This window comes from Canis aureus, chromosome X (assembly GCF_053574225.1).
Source record: "Canis aureus isolate CA01 chromosome X, VMU_Caureus_v.1.0, whole genome shotgun sequence".
Classification (NCBI taxonomy): Eukaryota; Metazoa; Chordata; class Mammalia; order Carnivora; family Canidae; genus Canis; species Canis aureus.
In genome coordinates, this window is record NC_135649.1 from 98,839,998 (window position 1) to 98,853,411 (window position 13,414).

General features: G+C 40.4%; 1 long non-coding RNA gene across 3 annotated transcripts in view; it reads right to left on the minus strand.

The window, feature by feature from the left end:
- LOC144309222 (uncharacterized) overlaps positions 1-13,414 on the minus strand; it is a 116,716-nt gene that overhangs the window by 19,854 nt on the left and 83,448 nt on the right. For all 3 annotated transcript variants that reach the window (XR_013375285.1, XR_013375284.1, XR_013375283.1), the window contains one exon: positions 12,668-12,796. This is a non-coding gene — a long non-coding RNA (uncharacterized LOC144309222). The remainder of the gene's footprint in view (positions 1-12,667; positions 12,797-13,414) is intronic.

Below are 13,414 nucleotides of genomic sequence, written 5' to 3' on the forward strand. Positions count from 1 at the left end.
TTATTTACAGGTATAACAATTCATGCACTGATAATACAGAAGCAGCAACAGGATTGCTTTATGGTAGCCTGGTGTAATTGATACAATTGCTTCACGGTAGCCTAGCCTACACACTAATGAATGAATTGTCATAAAATTTTTATGGCATGCAATATTACAGTCATATTCATAATACAATATTGGAAATATTATTACTTTTTTAAAAAAAATCACTCACCTGTGATGATAGGCTGAAATGTTTCCCCAATCATGAGACACATACTGTATGTTAATATGGTTCTTTGAAAGCAAAGTTAGAAAACAGTAAGAAAACTACACATTATGAATTTTATATTAAATATCGCTTACCTTATGCCTATGGAAGAGTAGGCTAACCACTTCCATACATAACTTGCACACAATGTTCTACACTTAGGCAATGATGATGGCGAAGACACAAAATATCCCATACATTCCTTGCTGTGCGGTTGTTAGATTTCCATATGAAGACAACGCGCCTACACAATGGATTCAGTCTATTAACTAGATGGTGTGATGATTATCTGCTATATTAAGTGGAAGTGGAACATCATAAAGGTCTTCATCCTCATCTCTTCATGTTGACTGGGCTGAGGAGGAGGAGGAAGAGGAGGGGTTGGTCTTGCTCTCGCAGGGGTGGCAGAGGCAGAAGTTGAGGTGAAACGAGAGGCAGGAGGGGCAGGCACACTCAGTGTAATTTTATAGAAATACATAGCAATTTCTGTCTGAATTTTTTGCTGTTTCATTTCTCAAAATGTTTCTATATGATACCAATCCTTCCACTGTGTGCTTTGGATGCAGTGCCATATCATAGAAGGGTCATGTTGTAAAAGAAGTCAAAAGCAGTGTGAATAATCAAAGCCCTTCTACTAGACTGTTTAATGTCAATTTGTTTTTTGGCACTGCGATTTCTTGGTTGTCTTCTTCATTGTCCGGCAATGGTTGGGAAGCACTCATCTCCATCAAGTTGCCTTCCATTAATTCCTCTGGTGTGGTGTCTGTTAGCTCTTGAACTTCTGGCAACCTTTTTTTCCATAGCCACAATTTCTTTCATGATTTCTCTGATTGGCTCTATTTAAATTCTGGGAAGTTATGCAAGACATCTGGACACAGTTTTCTTCAGCGGCAATTTATTGTTTTGGGCTGATGGCTGTTATGGCTTTTTTGGTAACAATAATGGCATCTTCAATGGTGTAATCCTTCCAGACTTTTCTTTTTTTTTAAGATTTTTAAATTTATTTATTCATGAGAGACACACACACACACAGAGGTAGAGACATAGGCAGAGGGAGAAGCAGGCTCCCTGCAGGGAGCCCAAAGCAGGATTGGGTCCTGGGACCGCGGGATCATGCCCTGAGCCAAAGGCAGATGCTCAACCACTGAGCCACTTTTCATGATGGTCTCTCTGTTGGGGTTCTCTTCCATAGCATTGACAATTCTTTCTATAGAGTGCCATGTGTAATGGGTCCTAAAGGTCTTTATAGCCCCCTGATCTAGGTGCTGAATCAGAGACGTTGTGTCTGGGGGCAAGTACACCATTTTGATGCCTTCGGTGTTGAACTCATGGTGTTCTGGGTGGCGAGGGACATTGTCCAACAAAAGAACTTTAAAAGGCAGTACCTTACTGGCAGGGTACATCCTGACTTCAGGGATAAGCACTGATGGAACCAATCCAGAAAAAGTGTTCTCGTTGTCCAGGCCTTCTTGTACAACCCAAAGACTGGCAGCTGGTGTTCATCTCTTCCCTTCAAGGTTATAGAGTTAGCAACTTTATAGATAAAGGCAGTCTTGACCATAAACCTGACTGCATTTGCACAAAACAGTAGTTAGCCTATCCCTTTCTGCCTTAAATTCTGGTGCTTACTTCCCATTCTTACTAATAAATGTCCTTTGTGGTTTTTTCCCAGAATAGAGAACTTTTGTCTGCATTAAAAACCTGTTCAGGCAGATACGCTTTCTTCTCAATGATTTTCTTTCTTTTCTTTTTTAAGAGAGAGAGAGCGAGGGCACATGAGCAAGGGGTGGGGACAGGCAGAGGGAAAGGGAGAGAGTCTTAAGCAGGCACCACGCCCAGCATGAAGCCCATCTCAGGGCTCAAACTCATGACCCTGAGATTATAACCTGCGCCAAAAGCAAGAGTCAAACCCTTTAAAAAAAAAGATTTATTTATTTATTTATTTATTTATTTATTTATTTATTTATTTATGAGACACACACACACACACACACACACACACACACACAGACAGAGACACAGGTAGAGGGAGAAGCAGGCTCCATGCAGGGAGCCCGACATGGGACTCGGTCCCAGGTCTCCAGGATCATGCCCTGGGCCAAAGGCAGGCGCTAAACCGCTGAGCCACCCAGAGATCCCCAAGAGTCAGACTCTTAACCAACTGAGCCACCCAGGCACCATCCCTTCAATGATTTTCTTGATGGCATCTGAGAATGTCTGCTGCCTCTTGGTTGACAGAGCTACTTTTCCTGTTATCCTGACATTTTTTAAACCAGGCCACTTTCTAAAATTATCAAACCATCCATTGCTGGTACCAAATTCTCCAGCTTTAGATCCTTCACCTTCCTTTTGCTTTGAGTGGTCATATAATGACTTCACTTTTTCTCAAATCATGTTAGAGTCTATAGATAAGCTTTTCTTATAGCAGTCCTCTACCCACAAAGAAGCTACATTTTCAATACAAGGTAAAGAGGTATTTTGCAAAAAGTGGAAGGTTTTCGTGCCTGCTGGCATACCTGCAGTGATGGCTTCATGAATTTCCTTTTCTCTTTTTTACAATGGTCCTCAATGCTGGGTTCATTTACCTTGAATTGGTGAGGCAACCACAGCTGCAAACCCCTATCTGTGGTACATAGCAAGCGATTCAACCTTTTCTTGTACTGTCATGACTTTCCTCTGCTTCTTGGGAGCACTTGCAGCATCACTAGTGGCACTTTGTAAGGGTCCCCTGGTGTTATTCAAGGTTTATGGTATTGCACAAAACGCGATGAAAAATATGTGAGAACTGTGAGAGATCACTTTTTACTACGATATGCAATTTACTGCAGAGACAAACTGCTCACACAGAGATGATTAGCATCACACTGTTTTAAGCAGATACTTGCAACACTTGAGCTCACCGTAATAGCAACAGGAGGTGGCTACGAAATTACTACCATAGTACATCATGTACTAGAGTTAATTTTATGCAGTTATGATTTAATACTGCCTCTTTAGGTGTATTTACATTTCTCTTGACTGTAAACAACACTGCATGGTCTCTAAGCGTGTGCATACTTTTTGATAAATTTTAACTTTTTATAATAGATTTTCATATATTTTATGTGATAAATGATAAATAGACCAGTATCTGCATATATTTTCTGCATTCTTGATGGACCTTTTTCTTTTTCTCTCTGTATTTCTAGACCATGTGGTTTGATCTGCTAGTTTTTTCCAATTATCACCAATCTCTAAAAATTCTTCCCATGTATTTATTTACAAAAAATCCATGTATAACTGGGCCCATGCAGCTGGAACCCATGCTGTTCAAGGGGTCAACTGTACAACCCCAAATGAGGTGTTTCTGGAAAATTCCTTTTGAATTTCAATTTAGCCAGCAAAAGAAGAACTCTTGGGAAGACTGGATGAGCATATCACATATCCACTACAAAGAAGCTTGGCAGAATTATTAAACCTTCAGGCAGAGGCTGGACTCCTTCACAATTGGGCAATGATTTCATAAATGGTGGCCACTCTTGGGTTTATAGTTCCTTTCCATGAAGTATTCATGCAGAATCAATTCTTGATAGCTTCTTTGTATTTTCCACACCTACAGGGGCAAAGGAGTTTAATTTGGACTATAAAAGCCCTCTTATGGAAACAGACTAGGGCCTGCAAATATTTGATTCAACCACCTCATTGTTTAGAAGAAATACTTGCCCTTTGAAATCCATGTAACATGAAATACTATGGTTTGCTTCTCTTACAACAGAGGAAAAAATTGGGGGGATAAGACATAGGGAAATGTGTTCTGATGGTTCATATGAGCCAGCATGATAAAGAAAAATGGTCTGTGGGCTTCAAGTCATGGCCAGAGGCCACACTTTTCTGCCATTATCTAGTGTTGTACATTTGCTTATTTTCTTTCCTTTCTTCACATCTCATTTTCTTCATTGTGTGTATGTAATAATATTCCTTCCTGAGCAGTTTTGAAGTTGGAAAATGTATCAGTATCCTATTGCTACTATAACAAATTATCACAGAGTGTAGTGGTTTAAAATAATAGACATTGATTCTCTTACAGTTCTAAAGGCCCAAAGCCCAAAATCAGTTTCATTGAGCTGGTGTCAGAGATTCAACAGGCCTGTTTCCCTCTGGAGGGTCTAGGGAAGAATCCATTCCTTGCCTCTTTTAGCTTCTGGAGCCTGTCGGAACTCACTTGCCTTTTCTGGTCCATGGATTCTTGTTCCGTCTTCAAAACCAGCAGCAGAGCATCTTCATCTCTCTCTGGCTGACTCTTCACATCATATTTTCTCTCAAAGGACTCTTTTGACTTTGTTGGATGCATCCAGATAGTTTAAGATCACCTCTCCGTCTTGATCCTTAATTAAATAAAATGTGTAAAATCCTCTCTGTCATTGAAGTAGCCTTCATAGGTTGCTGACCAGGTGCACAGCAAGTAGAACTATATGTGTTATGATAGGACAGGAAGTGTTCATTTAGTAGTGTGGTGCTGTGGCTGTTAATGACTCCGTGATAAAATGACATTTTCCACATTTTGGGTTTAGGGAAGGGCCATAGGCATCCATTTTTCATTATCTACTCAGGCAATAGATTGATTTATAAGAAAAATAAATCACTTAAGTCAATCTGCAAATACACTGTGTAGAATAAGTTGTGTATTCCCTCCGTTAAATTGAATCATTTTCATTCTTCACTATTACAATAAATGGAAGTCAGCGTGTTTTTACAGATCAACTTTTTACTGGTCAGCAAAAATACTGTGTATTTTTTTTTTTTTCAATTTTTATTTATTTATGATAGTCACAGAGAGAGAGAGAGAGAGAGGCAGAGACACAGGCCGAGGGAGAAGCAGGCTCCATGCACCGGGAGCCCGATGTGGGATTCGATCCCGGGTCTCCAGGATCGCGCCCTGGGCCAAAGGCAGGCGCCAAACCGCTGCGCCACCCAGGGATCCCAAATACTGTGTATTTGTGTGGGCTTTTTAGAGAAACTTTCTTTTGTTCTTCCAATCTGGCTGAAAAAACCATGCAGGGCACTGGGTGACTGTAACCCAGTTTCATATGGAAGAACAGTTTGTGTTATCCATGGAGGAAAAATTAGATAAAGATACAAAGTTTTCATCTCATTATTTTCATTTCATATTTGTCATATCTTGTTGACATTTTCTATGTTATCTAATCTTGAACATACTTGAAGGTATTATTTTAAAAAAAGGACAACATTTGTCAGCACTTCAACTTATGTGGAATAATTATATTGAAGAGACTATTATTTGAATACTTCAGTTTTGTACCAAGTTTGAATTATGGATTTCACCAATATGCAATTAATTGAAGTAGAGACACCTGCAAACTAATGTCATCAAATCAAGTGTGTAAGTGAAATGTACACATAAATGAAGTGGCCTATCATCCTATATTCGCATGTTGTATAGTTCAGAAGGCAGCATAATTAAATAACGTTCGATTCAGAACAGGCTATATAGTGAACTAGTCTTTGGGAGACCCAGGCAACAAAATTCATCCCAGGTGGCTGAGCAAGGCATATTTTAAGCCATCTTGTATCTCTTGAATGTTCACTGTTGTGTGAACCTGCCATTCACACACTTTCATTAACTGTGCTTAATCATAAGTAGTTGCTTGGGCGACCTGGTTGGCTCGGTCAATTAAGTGTCTGACTCTTGGTTTCAGCTCAGCTCATGATCTCAGGATTGTGGGATTGAGTCCCATGTCAGGCTCTGCGCCCAGTGTGGAATCCACTTGAGATTCTCTCTCTCCTTCTCCCTCTGTCCCTCCCTAGTTTGCTCTTTCTCTCTCTAAAATAAACAAGCAAAAAAAAAAAATAAACAAAAAATAAAATAAACAAGTAAATCTTAAAAAAAAAATCTAGTTCCTCAAACTCCCTAGACCATTGGTTTTTTTTTTTTACTAAAGAATTCAAATAGAATGGGATTCAGTGAAGGCCCATGAATCCCCTGAAATTGTGTAAGACGTGTGTGTGCGCGCATGTGTGTGTACACACACTTTTTTATGGTGTGGTTGAATCTACCAATGGATAGCCAGTATCCATTCTTCCCTGGTTCTTGTTACTACAAACAGATTTTATTCTGTCTGAAAGGTGCTTGTCCAAATAGCATGTGTCTGTTTTTCCACTTCTCTTGCACTTAGGGTTGTCCAACTTGTTGATGAGAATTTTAGGTTTTGTATGGATGATGGAGAGCCAGCAGGTGTCCTTTGTCCTTTTACCCTTCCATTCATTTTCCTTTTCACTACTCGGATTGCAGATGTGATGGTTGGAACTCCAAAGGTCATCTTGGGACTTAAAAAATGTCAGGTAAATATGATATTTTTAATATTTGTGTACTGAGGTAAAATGTATACACAATGAAACTTTCAGCTCTGAAATATACTGTTTAATAAGTTTAACACATGCATATCATGATCCACAATATTTCCATCACTCCCAAAAGATCCTTCATGTTTTCTCTTACTCAATCCTCATATTCCACCTAAGAAGCAACTACTAATCTCATTTGTATTTTCATATATTAATTTCATCTATTTAGAATTTTACAGAAAGGAGCCATATGCTCTTGACTCTTTTTTGCATCTAGCTTCTTGCACTTCGCATAATATTTTTGACAACCATTCATGTTGTTATGTGTATGGGTAGTTGTCTTAGCTTGGGCTGCTATAACAAAACAAAACAAAACAAAACAGAAAAACCCCTACAGATGGGGGGGCTTAAACAACAAATATTTATCTTTCATAGATCTAGAGGCTGGAAAGTTCAAAATCAAAGTGCCAGTGGATTCAGTGTCTGGTGAGAGCCCTCCTCCCACTCTGCAGGTTGGTTGCCTTCTTGCTGTATTCTTCTTTGGCCAAGAAAGAACATCTCTCTCAGGTTTCTTCTTCTGAGTACACTAATTCCATTTACAAGTGCTCCCCTGTCATGACCCAACTACTTGCCAAAGGCCTCACTACCGAGTACCATCGCATTGAGAATTAAGGCTTCAACAGATAACTTTTGGGGAGTGACACATTAAGTCCATAGCAGTAATTCATTGCTTTTTTTAAATTGCTGACTAGTATCTTAAGATGTGAATATACCACAGTTTCTTCATTTTTCTGTTGAGAAACATCTGGCCTGTTTCCAGATTTGGGCTATTGGGAACGAAGCTGCTATGCACATGTGTATATGGGTCTTTATGTGGATATATGGTTTCATTTCTCTTGGACAAATATAAAGAGTACAATGGTTGGGTCATAGGGTAGATGCATGTTTATCAAAAGACTGCCAGACAGTTTTTCAAAGTGGCTGTAAAATTTCACATTCCCATGAGCAATGTCCTCCAAATACCCACCATTTGCTTCAACGTGGATGGAACTGGAAGGTATTATGCTGAGTGAAGTAAGTCAATCAGAGAAGGACAAACATTATATGTTCTCATTCATTTGGGGAATATAAATAATAGTGAAAGGGAATAGAGGGGAAGGGAGAAGAAATGGGTAGGAAATATCAGAAAGGGAGACAGAACATAAAGACTCCTAACTCTGGGAAACGAACTAGGGGTGGTGGAAGGGGAGGAGTGCGGGGGGTGGGGGTGACTGGGTGACAGGCACTGAGGGGGGCACTTGACGGGATGAGCACTGGGTGTTATTCTGTATGTGGCAAATTGAACACCAATAAAAAATAAATTTATTATTAAAAAAATAAGCAATGTCCTCACTAACATTTGGTGTTGTCAAGCTTTTTTATTTCAGTTATTCTAGTGTGTGCAGTGGTATATGATTGAGTTTTAAATCTGTGATTCCCTGATGATTAATGATACAGAAGTCTTTTCAGGCAATTATTGGATGTTGCATGTTTAATGTGATCTTGGGGTAGAGAGTGAGACTTTCAAGAGACACAATCTACTAACAATAGGACTTGCTCAACCTGCTTTTAAAGGACAATGGGTATTGTCAACCGTTTAATGGGCCTTGCAAGTTTTAAGGAAGAACTGACATGCTTTGAAGAATACTAGGGTCTTTGTGGTAGGAAGGGAAAGAGAAAAGAGACGGGGGTGGGGTGGGGTTGGTGGGGGCGCTACTGGAGGCCAAAACAATTAAGAATTTCATTGGGAGTTTAAGTGAGTTCTTTGGTGAAGCGTGTCATATTAATGAACACTCTTCTCCATCATGGAAATTTCAAGCAAAGACTATGTTATTTACTCGTGCAGGAGTGAGCAAACTACTGCTAGCAGACCAAATGTGGGCTGCCGCCTTTTTAAAATGAATGCAATCTTACCGAAACATAGCCACATTCATCTGTTTATATACTGTCTGGAGCTGCTTTCATGATCACATAGCCTGCAAAGTTGAAAATGTTTACTATCTGGTCCTTTACAGCAAAATATCATCAACCCCTGTAGCACTAAATGGGGGCTGTTTGGGCAGAGTGGGCTGGGGAAAGGAGCTGCAATGTAGTGCTGGGTATTAGGTCAACATGGGAGAGGGGTAAGAATCTTGGAGGCTGGACCTGCTGGGTTCCAAACCCAAGGAAGAACACTTGTAGATTCTCCTGGCTTCGCAGCCAAGTATTTGAAGGTGGACCTAGCGATGCTGCCGGATAAAGAGCAGTTACTGGGATTCTTTTTTTAATTCGTCTTTTCACTTTGCTGCTATATACTCAGCTGTACACAGTAATTTAGATTGACATAGTCCTTACGTCCTAAGCTAGATGATACTGATGTGAAGGGACATGAAAAATCATGTGGTCAAGAAGAAGAATGCAAAACAACAGCCAGTATTGAAATACCCCTGCAGACCATGCAAATCCTTTTGTCTGACTTCACGTTAACTAAGCAATTAAACAAATCAATTTCTTCACCTCATTCACGGATTCAAGAGCAAACACAAATTTACGCTCTTCGACTGACTATAGCTCCCTCTATGAAATAAAAGCACTGACTTCCTGATTCAAATTGGTTTCCTGTGACCTTGGAGGTATGAGCCTGTTTCCTGTGGGCCTGATCACTCTTACATAAGCTCTAGGCAAGTACTGAAATTTAAGAAAGGCCCCATGGGCCAGCAGGAAGACTAGAGCACCGGGGTCCCATGGGACAGGGTTGGAATCTGCAAAGTTTACTAGTTTTGTGACCTGGAGAAAGTGATCTCATCTCTCTGAGCCTCCCAATTCGGTTTGCTCTATTAAATGAAATAGTATATTGAAAACCTTAACCCAGTGCCAGAATATATTAAGTGCTTTCCAAACAAAGTCTCCTTCTTCGTCTTCTATGTGTAGGGCCAAGAGACCACACTTGGAACAATGGTGCTATAGGCTGAATCGTGTCCCCATGTTCCCCTCACAACCCCAAATCCATATATTGAAATTTGTTCCCCCTCCCCAGTATGATGGTACTTAGAGCTTGGGACTTTGAGGGGAAAATGTGTTTAGTTTAAGAGTAGGGCTCATGAGCGGATTAGTGCCCTTAGAAGAAGAGACACGGGAGCCCTGGTCCTCTCCACACATGCGCAGACAAGACGTCACGTGAGCACGCATGCTGCTAGGAGTCCAGAGAAGAAATCAGAGAACCTACCTTGCCAACACCTCGATCTCAGACCTCGAGGACTGAGAAAAAGAAATGTGTGCTGTTTAAGATGTCCCAGTCTGTGGTATTTTGTTATGGCGACCTGCGCTAAGAGTGACCCAGTGAAGCTGTTGGGGAAAGCTCTCTCAACTGCTACTTATCTCCATTCCTCAGGATTTTACGGTGAATGTGGTGATTTAAGGAGCTATCTCAATACTTTGTACTTTTACAATGTCTGAAAGAGAGAACCCTCACCAGCCATTTGCTTCCCTATCATTCTGTTCTGACTCAGGATATTTTTTAATCTTTTGAGATATTTCAAGCCATTAGGAGATACTTTAAGTTTCAAAGTGTTGTGCCTCGAACTGAACCGTATTTTATTGCAAGGCCAAGTAAGGATGAGAGTGGTGTTTTGGCGGAGGACATAATGGATTGGGAGGGCTATGTGTGCCTGGTTTTTCTTTTTTAAGAGAGTGTATTTTTTTCGGGGCGCAGTTTTAGGTTCACAGCAGTACTGAGCTCAAAAGTGTCCACATACACCCCTTGTCTCCCCATAGGCACAGCCTCCCACTCATCACCATCCCCCGGCAGAGCAGCACATTTGTTACAAGCAATGAAGCTACAGTGACACATCACTAACACTTGAAGTCCACTGTCTGCATTAGGGTTCCCTTTTGGTGTTGTACGACCTAGGATTTTGAACAGATGTATAATGACACATATCTACCATTATATCATACAGAGTAGCTTCACTACCCTAAAAATCCTCCACGCTCTTGCCTCTTCCTCCCTCTGGGCCGATTTTGGGGGTAATTTAGGGATTCTAATTCAGACTCAGAATGACAGAATGTCTGATTCAAAGCTCCAAGTTCCTAATCACGATGTACTGCTGTGTTGTCAATAAATACGATTCTGTTCAGCAGCCAGCTCAGGGCATTTCAGGTGTGTTTGTTTGGATGTGGGAGTTTGAAATCTCAGAGTGCCAGCTGGGAATCTATTTCCTACTTTTGCCAGTTAGTGATCACATTTAATGAAAAAGCTTTGTTTAGATTCTTTTGTTTTGCTTCTTAGCCCCCTTTCTATCAGAGAGTAGACATAACACTGATGCCTGGTCGTGACAGAAGGTGATTGAGATAAGCGTAAAACTTGCCATGAAATACCAATTATATATCTATTAATGAGTTACGTGGAAACAGGTTTTTCATTCATGTCTAAAGGGGTCACATAAATTATACAGAAATTTGCTCTTGCATTTAAAAAAAGCTCTGTGAAGTGCAGAGGGTGGTATGTTAGAATGTGGTTCCTCCATTTTGCTCCTACTGTGCACTGAAATAAAATTTTAAATATTTGTTTCTTTAATATTGCATGTAAAGTGGGCTGTCTGGTGGAGGAAAAGGCTGGAAACATTGTCAGCCTTCAGGAGAGCTGCAAGTTTCCCTGACAAGGCTAGAAAATCGATCCTAACTCCACCCATTGACTGTAAACTCCAGGAAGGCAGGGATTTGCCGTGTTCACCGATCTGTTCACTGATCTATCCCAGGGGCCGGAGCAGTGCTTGAAGAGAGAGGCTAATCAATCAGTATTGAGAAATGGAGGAATGGATAATGGAAGAAAGCATATGCATTTGTTTGGAGACATTTTTTTTACTAACCTTAAATACCAGAAAAAAAAGTTTTAAGATTTCTTTCTATTTTTAATTTTTATTTTTTAAAGATTTTATTTATTTATTCATGAGAGACACACAGAGAGAGAGAGAGAGAGAGAGAGAGAGAGACAGGCAGAGGGAGAAGCAGGCTCCATGCAGGGAGCCTGATGTGGGACTCTATCCCAGGACTCCAGGATCACGTCCTGGGCTGAAGGTGGCGCTAAACCGCTGAGCCACCGGGGCTGCCCTCTATTTTTTTTTTTTTTTTAATAAAAGGAAGTGAATCTGTAAATTAATGCCTTACATATGGCAAGAAGCTTCCTTTGAGCCATTTCTCATATATGCTCTTGCTTAAAAATAATCCAATAAAGAATGCAACATTTAAACATTTTAAGGCACTCTATCTCAGGCCTTGAGGCATGGGGCCCATGCAGCAGCATAAGGCAGGGGCCCCGTGTTCAGAAGGGCTTGGTTTAATGCTCTGCTGTTGCCATCTTGAAACTGATAAAGTTTTTGAACAAGAAATTCCTTAGTTGCATTTTGTGTTGGGCCCAACAAACTACGTAGCTAGTCAGAGAACTGAGTTCATACATTACAAGGTCATCAAGTGCTAACTTATTGGAACAGAGTTTAGGGGAGCTAAAAGGATGTAAATAAAAATAAAAATTTTCAGAGGCACCTGGGTGGCTCAGTGATTGTCTGCCTTTGGCTCAGGGCATGATCCTGGGGTCCTGGGATTGAGTTCCGCATCAGGTTCCCCAGAGGGAGCCTGCTTCTCCCTCTGCCTATGTCTCTGCCTCTCTTTGTGTGTTTCTCATGAATAAAAAAAATAAAAATAAAAATTTTCAGGTCTATAATTGGTTGAGATTGCAGTACCCACATAAGATAGCCCTAGACAATCTAGAAGTCTCTAGAAATGGGCAAATTGTTCCAAATTATAGGAGAAAAGAAACAAAAGGCTGACAAAATTTAGGTGTCATAATGTGACACATTGTAGGTAAAGGAATATAAAGAGGTATCTCTGATGGTAGATCCTCCTAATGTCTCACAAAAATATTCTCATGAATATTCACACATAACAATAACCAAAAAAGCTTAGAATAAAGGGAAAAAAGACGTTACTAACAAAATCTGGGAGGGATTTCTCACAATGCTATGGCTTATAAGCTAGATAAAGAAAAAAATCTCTTACCCATGCTTTGGTTCATTAGACAGAGCAACCTACACAGAAGATGGGAAGATATTTGATTGTTCTTCCACTCTAGTCCAGTGCCTGAGGGATCTAGGATCTGTACCAATAAGAAAACTGGGTGGGCTTCACCTACCAAGAGAAAAAAAAAGAAATATAACATATCACTAATGTTCCTTAGTCTGTGGTTTTTCAATTATCAGTTGTCTGAACTATACTTAAGGGAGGAATGATGGTTATCAGTTTCAACTGAACTTGGTAAGGAGTGTTTGTAAAATTGCTCAGTGAAGACACCAGCTGTGCTAGTAAAGTTAATAGTTTGTTGTGAAAATGAAGGAGCCCAACTTGATTTCTACCTCCAATGGAAGAGTCGTTTCAGAGTAACTGAGAACACTATCAGATTCTACTGAGCCAACTGGATATGTGGCCAAAGGTGGCTTGTTTTTCTGTCACTGTTATCTTTGTCATCATCATCATCATCTCATTCTCTAATATGGGACTGTGGTTATGATGGCTTCAGAATATGGGGCTTCATGTGGGTCTTGTGATATGTCGCTAATCTCCGAATTGTCTTGTAGTGGTAATACCAGCACCCCGACACTGAGGTGGGCACCATATTTTAACCAGGGAGGTCAGTGTCCACTGGTGGTGTGACCTCAATCCGAGCTTCAGTTTCCTCATCTATAAAATAAGGACAGTGGTAGCTGTCATACAGTTTTGCTACAAGGATTCTATTTTATGAAATGTATA